The 13,338-nt window shown below is 40.0% G+C and overlaps 1 protein-coding gene across 1 annotated transcript in view; it reads right to left on the bottom strand.

Annotated features, from left to right (window-relative positions):
* Positions 1-13,338, bottom strand: part of zc3h12b (zinc finger CCCH-type containing 12B) — a 113,242-nt gene that overhangs the window by 79,682 nt on the left and 20,222 nt on the right. The gene's annotated exons all lie outside the window — the stretch shown is intronic.

Genomic DNA, 13,338 nt, shown 5'->3' with positions numbered 1-13,338 from the left:
ATGGGGATTGTTGTCAGTGAAGTGCTCATCAAAAATAGCAATGAAACTGGGATGTCATCACGAAAGATCTTGAAATTCCCAGTGTTTCAATTGAAACTAGTCAATTCCAATTAACTATAGTACTACATTCACTGATAGTATTAGGCCCTTTAGCTAACATTTTGGCTGTCCTATACCCTATAATTAAGACCTGTGTCTGAATTTCTGTTTCAGGCCACCACCAAAAGTGCAAATTCATGCTAAAATACTCTAGCAATAAAGTGAATCACATTCTATGAAGATTAATGTCAATAATATGCACCCATTGACTTCTTCCAGGTCCATTCTACAATTTTTTTCATATACATCTTAAAAGGAGTTGCTAATTATGTTCAAAGATCAGTTTGCAAATTTAAAAAATCACATAGTGCCTAAAAATATGTTGTCACAGAGTTCATAGACTAATATATTTAGGTATATTTCACACATTGTTTTAAATGAAAGAAATAATACTAAAGAACACTTCTTAAATTTGATACAGTTCCACCACCTGCATTAAAATGTCCAAATTCCATCTCCCCAGTGTGGGCTTTAATATAACCCTTACTAATGGTTTATAATTAAACTTGAAGTTTATTTTAAAAACATGTGATTTCAGTCACACATATCATTGACACTTGAAAATGTTAATCTATATTTCATAATTGTATTTTTACTGCCATGTTACAACTGCATTATAAAAATGAAAACTATATGGTGAACTCTTAAAGCTCTGAAGTGGTCTCACTTAGAAAATAAATATGAAACAAGATCATAAAATAAATGCTGGATAAATTTCTCAGCACTGGATAAGAGCAAATCAAGTGACAGTTCCTACCTTCTAAATTCACCAAGTGTGTACTGATAATCAATTTGGAAGAATGTGTTCAATACCATTGCACTTTGAAAGTTCTATCTGCACACAACATCAGATTATTCTATTATATTCAACATCTTCTTCTATCAAATGGACGGATCCATGGAAATGAGTCAGAAAAAAACTGAAAATGATCTTAGAAGACCTCAGCAAAGACCTTGAGTCCCAATTAAATATATCCCAATTCCCCTCACACATATGCACTAGATTAACCTGGAATACAGACATAGAAGAAAGAGAAGTGACATGGCCCATGAAAACCTTGATATTGACTCTGAACCCCATAATTCTTATGGCTTCTGACTAAACAAATACAAGGAAATCTCCCAGTAATTAACATATACTGTATTTACATGACAATGTACACCTGAATGTTAAATATGTACACAAGAGCTGGTCTTCAATGTTCTTGAAGCTCTTGGCCATTGAACCAATCCTCATCTTAGTAAGATCACATGCTAATTGGTGTTAATGTTAAAAGAATTCACACAGGAATCTTCCACTCATTAAATTTGAAGGGGAAGAAAGTTATTGTTAACCATAAGGGAAGATGACTTCATTTGCTGTAACTCAGACATTAATGGGGCCAGGTTGAATATAACTTGAGAAAGCACAAAACAGTATATATTCTGAACAGTAGTGGTATCATAGACTATAAAAAACACTTCTGCATTACTGGTGGACGTGGCACTGCTCCATAATAACCCAAAAACAAACTCTGTTTAATATTCAGAGTAAATATAGAATCTGCTGTTTTGAAGAATGAGGCACAAAAAGTAAAGCTATAAAGCAGAAAATTATATGCAAATGAACAAAGATAGGTGGACAGAATTATGTAGATCCATGATCAATAATCACATCAAAGCTTCCAATGAGTGAAAGAAATAAGTGGAGCAATATCAAACAGAATGTTAAAAATTAGTGGTAATAAAGGAATAAATGGAGTTTGAGCTGTGGCTATCTATAAGTCTATATATATATCCACATCTATAAATTTGCTGATGACATAATTATTGTTGACAGAGTTTCAGATGGTGACAAGGAGGCATACAGGAGTGAGATAGATCAGCTGGTTGAGTGGTGTCACACTCAATGTCAGTAAGGCCAAGGAACTGACTGTGGACTTCAGGAGGGGACATTGTAGGAACACACACCAGCTCTCATCAAGAATCAGAAGTGTAAGGAATAAGCAGTTGCAAGTTCCTGGGTGTCAACATCTCTGAGGATCTATCCTGGGTTTGGCCCAACATATTGATGCAATTAAAAAGAAGGCACGACAGCGGCTATTTCATTAGGATTTTGAGGAGACTTGGTATGTCACCAAAGACACTCACAAATTTCAATGGATATACCGTAAAGAGCATTCTAAATGGTTGCATCACTGTCTGGTGGGGAAGGGCTACTACACAGGATCGAAAAAGTTGGAGAAAGTGGCTAACTTAGCTATCACCATAGTGGGCACCAGCCTCCAAAGTATCCAGGACAGCTTCAAAAGGTGATGCCTCAAAAAGGCGGCATCCATCATTAGGGACCCCCATCACCTATCAGGCTCCTGTACTTCCTTCTTGCTACCAACAAGGATGTGGTACAGGAGCCTGAAGAGACAAACTCAATGTTTCAGGAACAGCTTCCTCCCCTCCGCCATCAGATTTCTGAATGGACAATGAACCCATGAACACTTCCTCAGTCTTCCTCTTTTCTTTCCCTCTCTTTTTACACTATTTTTTTTGTAAGATGGCAACGTACTTAGATGCAGCAGCACCTAAGGGGCCAACCAAAGGTGTTATTGGGTTTTTTTAAACATATTTTTCATGATCGCAAGACCTTAAGAACTTAAAGTACTGCAGGTCTATCCCACCAGTGAGTTGCTCATCAGCGGATAGACTGAAGGAGCTAGACTTGATGCGGAGTGTGTTTCTGGAGAGGTATTGGAGGTGTCGGTGCACAAAAGCTGTGTGCAGTCTAACAGCGAGTGATCATCTTAGTCACTTTTCTCTTGATCGCAAGACTCTGTTGGACATTGTTAATGTGGAATGCTGCAAGTCCAATTCATTTGTTTATTGGCACACAATAGGAGTAGACAGTGGGGAATCTGCAGCCTCAGTCATTGGGAAGACTACACCTCAAGCCAGTGTCGTTTGTATGCAGCTGCCCAGGGAGAGGCATCAGAGCCGGGCACTCTGCCCGAGTGCCAGAGGTGGCATCTATGCTGGAGTCGGTGCTCTCCCAGTATTCATTTTGAAGGAGACAAGTTGTATTGTGTGCAACATTCCATGGACTCAGCAACTTGCACTACTTTTTTGTGTGACTGTATTTTACTGCTATCTTATATGTTCTATATGTACCTTGTGCTGTGTATGACTGTTGGTACTGTGTTTTGCACCCTGGCTCTGGAGGAATGCTGCTTCATTTGGCTGTATTTATGGATATTCTCATATAGTTGAATGATTATTCAACTTGAACTTTATATACTGTATATTTCTTATTGCAATTTATAGTTTTTATTACTACATATTATAATGTACTGCTGCCGCAAAATTTCAAGACATATGCCTGTGATATTAAAGCTGATTCTGATTCGAATTAAAACAAGGGAAACATGAAAGTTGTTGTACTACAGCCAATTAAAATTGTAATAAATTGCCTTGGATAATTACTTGATTTTCTATATCAGCTTCCTGTCGTGAAATTATCATTCTCGAGAAAAAATATCCATCTAGAATCAGTTTAGTTAAATGGGTGGCGTTATTAATTTCTTTGCTAAGAAAGAAACACAGTAAAAATAGAACTCATGCTTAACTTGAAACTTTTACACAGTCATAAAGTTTCAAAGATGGGTATGCTATAGGAAAAGGTCACAGTACAGTTTTGAATGACATTTACCTATCAAGAATTGTGGCATGGAGCTACATAGGCTCAAACAAGAAGCTTTCAAGTAATCATGGCTGCAGAAAAAAGAAAATTAGAAAACTGTCACAAAAAATGAACTTAATGATTGTTAGAAACTACAGCTAAGGAAAATAAGTTACATAAGTAATACTTTCATGTGGAAGAAAAATAAGAAGAATTAGAATCAGGTTCATTATCATTAATAGTCATGAAATGTATTGTTTTGCATCAGCAGCAGTATAGTGCAAGACAACTTGTTATAGAAACATAGAAAACCTACAGCACAATACAGACCCTTCAGCCCACAAAGCTGTGCCGAACATGTCCTTACCTTAGAAATTACCTAGGGTTACTCATAGCCCACTATTTTTCTAAGCTCCATGTACTTATCCAGGAGTCTCTTAAAAGACCCTATCGTATCCACCTCCACCACCATCACTGACAGCCCATTCCAGGCATTCACCACTCTCTGCGTAAAATACTTAACCCTGACATATCCTCTATACGTACTTCCAAGCACCTTAAAACTGTGCCCTCTCGTGCTAGCCATTTCAGCCCTGAGAAAAAGCCTTTGACTATCCACACGATCAATGCCTCTCATCATCTTATACACCTCTATCGCGTCACTTCTCATCCTCCATCGCTCCAAGGGGAAAAAGCCAAGTTCACTCTACCTATTCTTATAAGGCATGCTCCTCAATCCAGGCAACATCCTTGTAAAATCTCCTCTGCACCCTTTTTATGCTTTCCACATCCTTCCTGTAGTGAGGTGACCAGAAATGAGAACAGTCCTCCAAGTGGGGTCTGACCAGGGTCCTATATAGCTGCAAAATTACCTCTCGGCTCTTAAACTCAATCCCATGATTGATGAATGCCAATGCACCATATGCCTTCTTAATCACAAAGTCAAACTGCCCATCAGTTTTGAGTATTCTACAGACTAGGACTCCAAGATCCCTCTGATCCTCCACACTGCCAAGAGTCTTACCATTAATACTATATTCTGCCATCATATCGGACCAACCAAAATGAACCACTTCACACTTATCTGGGTTGAACTGCATCTACCACTTCTCAGCCCAGTTTTGCAACCTATCAATGTCCCGCTGTAACCTCTGACAGCCCTCCACAATATCCATAACAGCCCCTATTTTCTGTATTCAGCAAATTTACTAACCCATCTCTCCACTTCCTCATCCAGGTCATTTATAAAAACCACAAAGAGTAGGGCTCCCAGAACAGATCCCTGAGGCACACCACTGGTGACTGACCTCCATGCTGAATATGACCTGTCTACAACCACTCTTTGCCTTCTGTGAGCAAGCCAGTTCTGAATCCACAAAGCAATGTCCTCTTGGATCCTATGCCTCCTAGCTTTCTCAATAAGCCTTGTATGGGGTACCTTATCAAATGCCTTGCTGAAATCTATAAACACTACATCTACTGCTCTACCTTGATCAATGTGTTTAGTCACATCCTCAAAAAATTCAATCAGGCTCATAGGCATGACATACCTTTGACAAAGCTATGCTGACTATTCCTAAACATATTATGCCTCTCCACTACATCTACCACTCTACCGTCATCAATGTGTTTAGTCACATCCTCAAATTGCAATTATAAATTGCAAAATATAAACAAACAGTGCAAAGGAGGAACACATGGGTTCATGCACTGTTCAGAAATCTGATGGCAGAGGGTAAAAAGTTGTTTCTAAAATGCTGCATGTGGGTCTTCATGCCACTGTATCTCCTCTCTGATAGTAGTAATGGGAAAAAAAGCACGTCTAGTGTGGTGAAAATCCATGATGATGCTGCTGCCTTCTTGAGGAATTTCATCTTGTTCTCAGTGGTGGGGAGGGCTGTACCTGTGATGGAGCTGGCCAAGTCTAAAACACTCTGAAGACTCTTGTAATCATGTGCATTGGAGCCTCCATACCAGGCGGTGATGCAACCAATTAGAATGCTCTCTACTGTACATTGGTAGAAATTTGTAAGAACCTTTGGTGACATACTAAATTTCCTCAGGTTTCTAATGAAGTGGCATTGCCTTCTTTGTGATTGCATCAATGTGTTGGCCTCAGAATAAATACTCTGAGATGTTGATGCCCAGGAACTTGAAGCTGCTCAAGCTTTCCACCAATGAGCCCTCAATGAGGACTAGTCAATTGCTTGGTCTTGTTGATGTTGACTGTGAAGTTGGTGCTGCAACACCACTCAACCAGCCAAACTATCTCATTCCTGTACACTTCCCTGTCGCCATCGGAGATTCAAACACCAGTGGTATCACTGGCAAATTTAAAGACCGCATTTGAGCTGTACCTAGCCACACAGCCATGAGCGTAGAGAGAGTGGAGCAGTGGGATAAATATGCATGCTTGAGGTTATGCCCGTGTTGACAGTAAGGAGGTAATGTTATTATCTGTCCACATGGACTGTGATTTCTACACCAGAACTCCACAAAACAAACCAAATGGGTCTTCATCTGCTTGAAATGATTTATTACTCTTTCTCAACTTATTCTTGGAGCAATATATTCTCTGCCTTATCAAGACGTACAAAAAAGCAGGATGAACTCAGCAGGTCGGGCAGCATCTGTTGAAAGAAGCAGTCTGACTAGTTCTTTCAACGGATGCTGCCCGACCTGCTGAGTTGATCCAGCTTTTTTGTACGTCATGATTTGACCACAGCATCTGCAGTGCTTTTTGTGTTTAATATTCTCTGCTTTAACAGTTATTTAGAAAATTCTTTCTGGAGAAACTTGCATTAGATTTTCAAACTAATGACAGATGCACAAAAGATTATTGCTAGGACCATTGATATCTGTGATACATTGGATGTGATAAATGCCATACAGCCCATCTAATCCAGGCAAAACTGTTTTCTGCGTCCAATCAACCCATACCTGGACCATTGCCCTCCATACCCCTTCAATCCATTTACTTCTCTAAAATACTATTGAATGTTGCAAGCAACCCCGCTTACCGCTCATTCCACACTCACAACACTCTACAAATAAAGGAGCTCCCCCTCATGTTCCCTTAAAAATTTCACCTTTCACCCTTAACCTATGATCTCTTGATCTATTCTCACCCAACATCTGGAAAACCTTAGCTAAACCCCTTATAATTTTGTAAATAAAGTCCTGTCCTATTCAACCTTTGCCTATAACTAAGGTCCACAAGTCCCAGCAATATCATTGTTTTGTACTCTGAGAAAAGCGTGTTTTCAGATACAAATCTGGTGGTTTTGTACACAGAGAAGGAAGTCATTTAAGGTTATTGCATGATATAACAAAAAGGCTATAACAAATTTCTACAGGTGTACCGTGGAGAGCATTCAGATGGGTTACATCACCACCTAACATGGAGACTCCAACACACAGGATTGAAAAAAGCTGCAGAGTATTGTAAACTCAGCTAGTTCCAAATTGGGCACTAGCCTCCCCAACATTGAGGACATCTTCAAAAGGCAGTGCCTCAAGAAGGCAGCATCCAATAATAAGGAGCCTCACCATCCAGGACATGCATTCTTCTCAGAACATGCAGGAGCTGTACTTCCATGTACCTGCTGTATTTGTCCTTCCTGGTGGTAGTGGTCATGAGTTTGAGAGATACTAAAAGAGTATTCTGAGCAAGTATCTACATTTCATTGTGTAGATGGTACACGCTGTTACTGTTCCATGCCGGTGATAGACGGCTACCAGTCGAGAAGATTGCCTTGTCCTGGATAGTGTTGAGCTTCTTGAAAATTCTTCAATGTGTATTCATACAGGAATGACTAAAGTATTCCATTACCCTCCAGTCTTGTCCTTATAGATAGTGGAAAGATTTTGGAATGTCAGGAAGTCGTTTGTTGCAGGATATATAGTCTCTGACCTGTTGTAGAGATGGCATTTATGTGGCTGGTCCTGTTGAGCTTCTGGTCAATATGATCCCAGGATGTTGATTGTGAAATACTGGGTGATAGAAATTCAACTGAAAGTTTATGGTAATAGCTGGACTCTCTTGTTGGAGATAGTCACTGCCAGCTCTTTAGTGGCATAAATTGCCACTGTCTAAATGTGTTAAGGTCTGTGACTTACAGACACAGGCCGCTTTATTTGCTGCAGAGCTGTGAATGTATTTGAATATAGTGCAACTATAATCAAATATCTTCTTTTCTGATCTTATGGAGGAAGGAGGGCTACTGACGTAGCAGTTTAAAATGTTTGGTCTGGGACACTGCCTCGAGGAACCACTGCAGTATTGTCCTACTACTGAAAGACTGACCTCTCTCAACTATATTCCTTTGTACAAAATATGACTCCGACCACTTGTTTTTGTTTCCTGATCTAAATGACTTCAATTTTATAAGGACTCCTTGATGTCACACATAGTCGAAAGCTGCCTCGACGACAAAGATGATCACTTTCATCTTAACATTGTAATCCAGCTCTGTACAAGGCTATCATCTGGAATAGTATGATCCTGACAAAATGAAAACTGGGCATTGTTGATGTCAGCTTCCATCTTCTAGCAATTTTTGATGACAGCATAGTTGACCAATGGGTAGTATTTTGTGGGCTCCTTTTGTCTTTTTTGTGAACAGGACATATCGAGATCATTTTCCATGTTGTTGGTTAGACACCTGTGATCTAACAGTGTGGAATAGCTTGGTTAGTTCTGGAATACATTTTCAGTTCTAAAGCCACCATATTGTATGGTCCCAGAGTCCTTATTATATCCAGTGCTCTCAGCCTTTTTTTGGAACATGAAACAAAGAGAGAATCAAACCGATGAAAACTGGCTTCTGTGATTATGTTTTTCTTTGAAGAAAGATCAGATGGATCATCCACTCAACACTTCTGGTTCATCACTGTTACAAATGCTTTAGCCTTATCATGAGTATTCACTTGCTGGGACCTGACGTTGTTGAAGATTAGGATGTTCTTGAATCACCTCTGCCAACTATTGCTTATTTATCTACCACTATTCATGACTAGGAGTAGCAGGATTGCAATCCTTTGATCTGATGGTATGAGATTTCTTAACTCTTTTCACTGTATGCAATTTTTGCTTTTAGCAGATGTGTTGTCCTCTGTTGAATATATACTAGACTAGAATTTCACTTTTAGTTAGGTGGATGGGATGCTGCTCCTAGCATACCCCTCACTGAAATAGGACTGGTCCCTTGGCATGCTAATAACAATGGTGTAAAAAGTACACTGAGTCATAAGGTTACATTGATTATGTAAGGTTCACAGTACTTTATAGAAACTCAGGTTTCAGCTGCTAGATCTCTTTTGAGTCTGTCACATATGGCATAATGTAATGGAGGATGTTCTCAGTGCCAAGAGATATCTTTATCCCTATAGGGACTATGTGCTGCTCACTTCTTTCAATGCCATCATAAATTCTTAAGGACATGGCAGTTTGATAAGGGTGAAACTGCCAAATCACTCATGGTGAGAGACATTGAAGTACCTCATGGCATGCTCTTGTTGTTTTTGCTACTTCTTCCAAATACTGTTTAATGTGAATTATTGATTCACCAGTTGAGGAAAAAAACCAGCATATGATCAGGAGCTTTGCTTTTGCCATGATATTTCACAGGATAAAATGTTAATGTTGATTATGGCTATTCCCGCTTGCTTGTATACCACTGTACTCTTATATTGCTCCCAGAAATTGTGATAGAAGAGTCTGCTACAAAATCTGTAAGTGTTTCTCTGAGTATGGGGTAATGCTAGGCTATTGCTTAACTAGTAGGACAGCACACCCAACTTACAGACTAGTCTCGAGTTATTTGTAAGGAGAATTTTGTAAACTCAGTTTTGCATATCAAAGTCTAATGGCTATGTCAATGCTGGGTGGTCCATCAAATTCTGTTTATTTTCTATTTCAGTATAGCACAATTGTGCAATCGAGTGGCTTTATTAATCTGGAATCATGTACAAGTCAGACCGGGTAAGGATCTTGAAGAACTTTGGTGAGCCAGATGTGTTTTACTGACAATCTAAAAGTGCTATCATCATTATTACTCATGATGTGTTTGTCTGATTTTGAAATTTTAGTTCCATAACTGCAATGGTGGGATTGGAACTTGAGTCTTTGGCTCATTAGACAAGATAATTAGTTCAGTAAAATAACTGCTTGGCCTGCACCATTTCCTCCTCCTGTTTGATTTAGCTATTTAAAAACTGAGCATCCCTGGTTGTTAACACATCTAAATTTTACTTTGAATGCTTTACATATTCATCCACATGACAGTTAATATTCTATCTAATTTTCTGGAATGTTTTCTCTGGATTTGAAATTCAGATTTTGATATCATATTCCATATCAATACGCACTGATATCTCCAAAGACCATTTACAGATTTTTCTTTTAATTTTTCCATGTTATATCAATAAGGAGTTATTCAGACAAATCAGCAAAAAATTCAAAGGGGTACAAGGAGCGTCCCTAACTGGATCTCTCATTTATTTTTTGGTAAAGCATTTGGGTTTCCATTTTTCATTGCCTTTCCTCTCCAGTCTAAATCCTGTATTTTCCCAGCCTCAGTTACATTCAGTAACTACACTCAGTTGCTGCTTTGCTGTTCGATTTACATGCTCCATGAGTAACTTCGACAGTTTTCCTTGTTCCATACTGCCACAAAGGTATGTGTTGCCCTTACTAACTGGCACTTCATTAAACTGCCCCGCAAAAGAGGCTAGAAATAACTCATGGATTACATCCTGAAAGTGTTTTATTTTTAATTGCAGGTATTACTTTAATTCATATTGCATGAACTCATATTCTCCTCTGATTAGCTCATGCACAACATTAAAAAGCTAACTTTCAGCTCCCATTGGTGTTCCGTCCTTTATTGATGTATTTCACCCTGAAACCAAAGAGGTAATACATAATCTACAACTACAGAAATGCCATTAGTATCAATGACCACAGAATCATTAGCAACCATTCACATTTTTTTCAAATGCTGCCTTTTACCACAGAGTTGGCTAAAAAGCAAAGAAAGTGCAGCACTGGGAAAAAAAGGCAATATCTTCTTAATCCCCAAGGGTACACAGAATCAGAATTAACATCAGTGGCATATGTCATGACATTTGTCATTTTACAGCAGTAGTAAACTCCAATACACAATTTTTAAAAAAACTATTAATTACAATAAGAAAATATAAAAAATTACGATAAGAAATATATAATTAATTGTAAAAAGAGAACAAAAAGAAAACAAATAGTGAGACAGTGTACATGGGCTCATTGTCCATTCAGAAATACGATGGCGGATGAGACGAAGCTGTTTGTGAAATGTTGAGTGTGTGTCTTCAGACTTCTGTACATCCTCCTTAGCAGCAGCAGCGTGGCGAGGGTATGCTCTAGGTGATGGGAGTTCTTAATGATGGGTGCCACCTTTTTGAGGCACTGCCTTTTGAAGGTGTCCTTAATGCTGTGAGGCTAGTGCTCGTGATGGAGCTGCCTGAGTTTGCAACATTATGCAGCTTTTTCTGAACCTGTGCAATGGCCCCTCCGAACCAGAAGGTGATGCAGCCAGTCAGAATGCTCTCCACAGTACATCTGTATTGAATGGAATTGACTTGATTTCTTACATCCTTCACATACACGAGTAAAAATCTTTAAGTTATTTCTCAGTCTGAATGTGCAATATATAGTAATTTGTAATAAATAGTATGTACATCAGGACAATCAATATAGCATAGAAATACAATTAGCGTGAATTAATCAGTCTGATGGCCTGGTGGAAGAAGCTGTCCCGGAGCCTGTTGGTGTTGGCTTTTATGCTGCAGTACCGTTTCCCGGATGGTAGCAGCTGGCTCAGTTTGTGGTTGGGGTGACTTGGGTCCCCAATAATCCTTCGGGCCCTTTTTACACACCTGTCTCTGTAAATGTCCTGAATAGTGCAAAGTTCACTCTACAGATGCGCTGGGCTGTCTGCACCACTCTCTGTAGAGTCCTGCAATCGAGGGAAGTACAGCTCCCATACCAAGCAGTGATGCAGCCTGTCAGGATGCTCTCAATTGTGCCCCTATAGAAAGTTCGTAGGATTTGGGGACTCCTGCCAAACTTCTTCAGCCATCTGAGGTGAAAGGGGTGCTGTTGTGCTTTTATGACCACACAGCCACAGTGTACAGACCATGTGAGATCCTGAGTGATATGTATGCCAAGGAACTTAAAGCTGTTCTCCCTCTCAACCCCAGATCTATTGATGTTAGTAGGGGTTAACCTGTCTCCATTCCTCCTGTAGTCCACAACCAACTCCTTTGTTTTTGTGTCACTGAGGGAGAGATTGTTTTCTTGACACCACTGTGTCAGGATGATGACTTCTTATCTGTAGGCTGCCTCATTAGTACTGGAGCTGCGGGTGGTGACACAATCATGAGTATATAGAGAGTAAAGGAGGGGGCTTAGGACACAGCTCTGAGGGGCTCCTGTGTTGAGGGTCAGAGGGGCAGAAGAGAGGGAGTCCACTCTTACCACCTGCCGGCGATCTGACAGGAAGTCCAGGATCCAGCTGCACAAGGCAGGTAAAGGCCAAGTTTTCTGAGCTTCTTGTCAAGCCTGAAGGGAATTATGGTGTTGAATGCTGAACTGTAGTCCACGAACAGCATTCTCACATAGGCATCCCTCTTCTCCAGGAGTGTAAAGACAGTATGTAGAGCTGTGGCTATTGTGTCATCTGTCAATTCATTGTATCAGCAGGCAAACTGTAGGAGGTCCAGTGTGGGTGGTAGCATGCTGCAGATGTAGTCCAATGGTGGATGTTTTGAAGCTGGAGGGCATTCTACACCGGGAGAGGGAGAGACTAAAAACGTCTGTAAACACACCTACCAGTTGTTCCGCGCATATCTTGAGTACCCACCCTGGGATACCGTCCGGTCCCGCAGACTTGCGAGTGACTTTGGTGACATACCAATTCTCCTCAAACTCCAAATGAAATATTGCCAGTGCCAAGCCTTCCTTGCAATTGCACAATATGTTGGGCCCAACATAGATCTTGATGTCCAGGAATTTGAAACTGCTCACCTTTTCCACTGCTAATCCCTTGATGACATCTGGTATGTGCTCCCTTGACTTTCCCTTCCTGGAGTCCACAAACATTTCTTCGGATAGGCCACCAAATAGTAGCCAAAATGATATGGGATTGAGATTGCAAAGGGAGCTGGAAAGGGCATGTAATAAGGGTAATGTCACAATTGTAATGGAGGACTTCAATATGCAAGGAATTGGGAAAATCAGGTTGGTGTCAGATTGCAAGAGAGGGAATTTGTTGAATGCCTACGAGATGGCTTTTTGGAGAAGCTTGTGTTCAAGCCTACTAGGGAAAGACTATCTTAGGTTGGGTGTTGTGTAATAACCCAAACTTTATTAGTCAGCTTAACGTAAAGGAACCCTTAGGAGGCAGTGATCATAATATGATTGAATTCTTACTGCAATTAGAGATGGAGGGACACAAGTCACATGTATCAGTATTACAATGGAATAAAGGAAACTACAGAAGCATGATAGAGAAAATAGCCTAGGAGGATGGAAGAGGGATACTGCCAGT

The sequence above is a fragment of the Hemitrygon akajei genome, chromosome 10 (genome assembly GCF_048418815.1).
Source record: "Hemitrygon akajei chromosome 10, sHemAka1.3, whole genome shotgun sequence".
In the NCBI taxonomy this organism is placed as follows: Eukaryota; Metazoa; Chordata; class Chondrichthyes; order Myliobatiformes; family Dasyatidae; genus Hemitrygon; species Hemitrygon akajei.
This window is presented reverse-complemented; position numbering and strand designations above follow the sequence as displayed.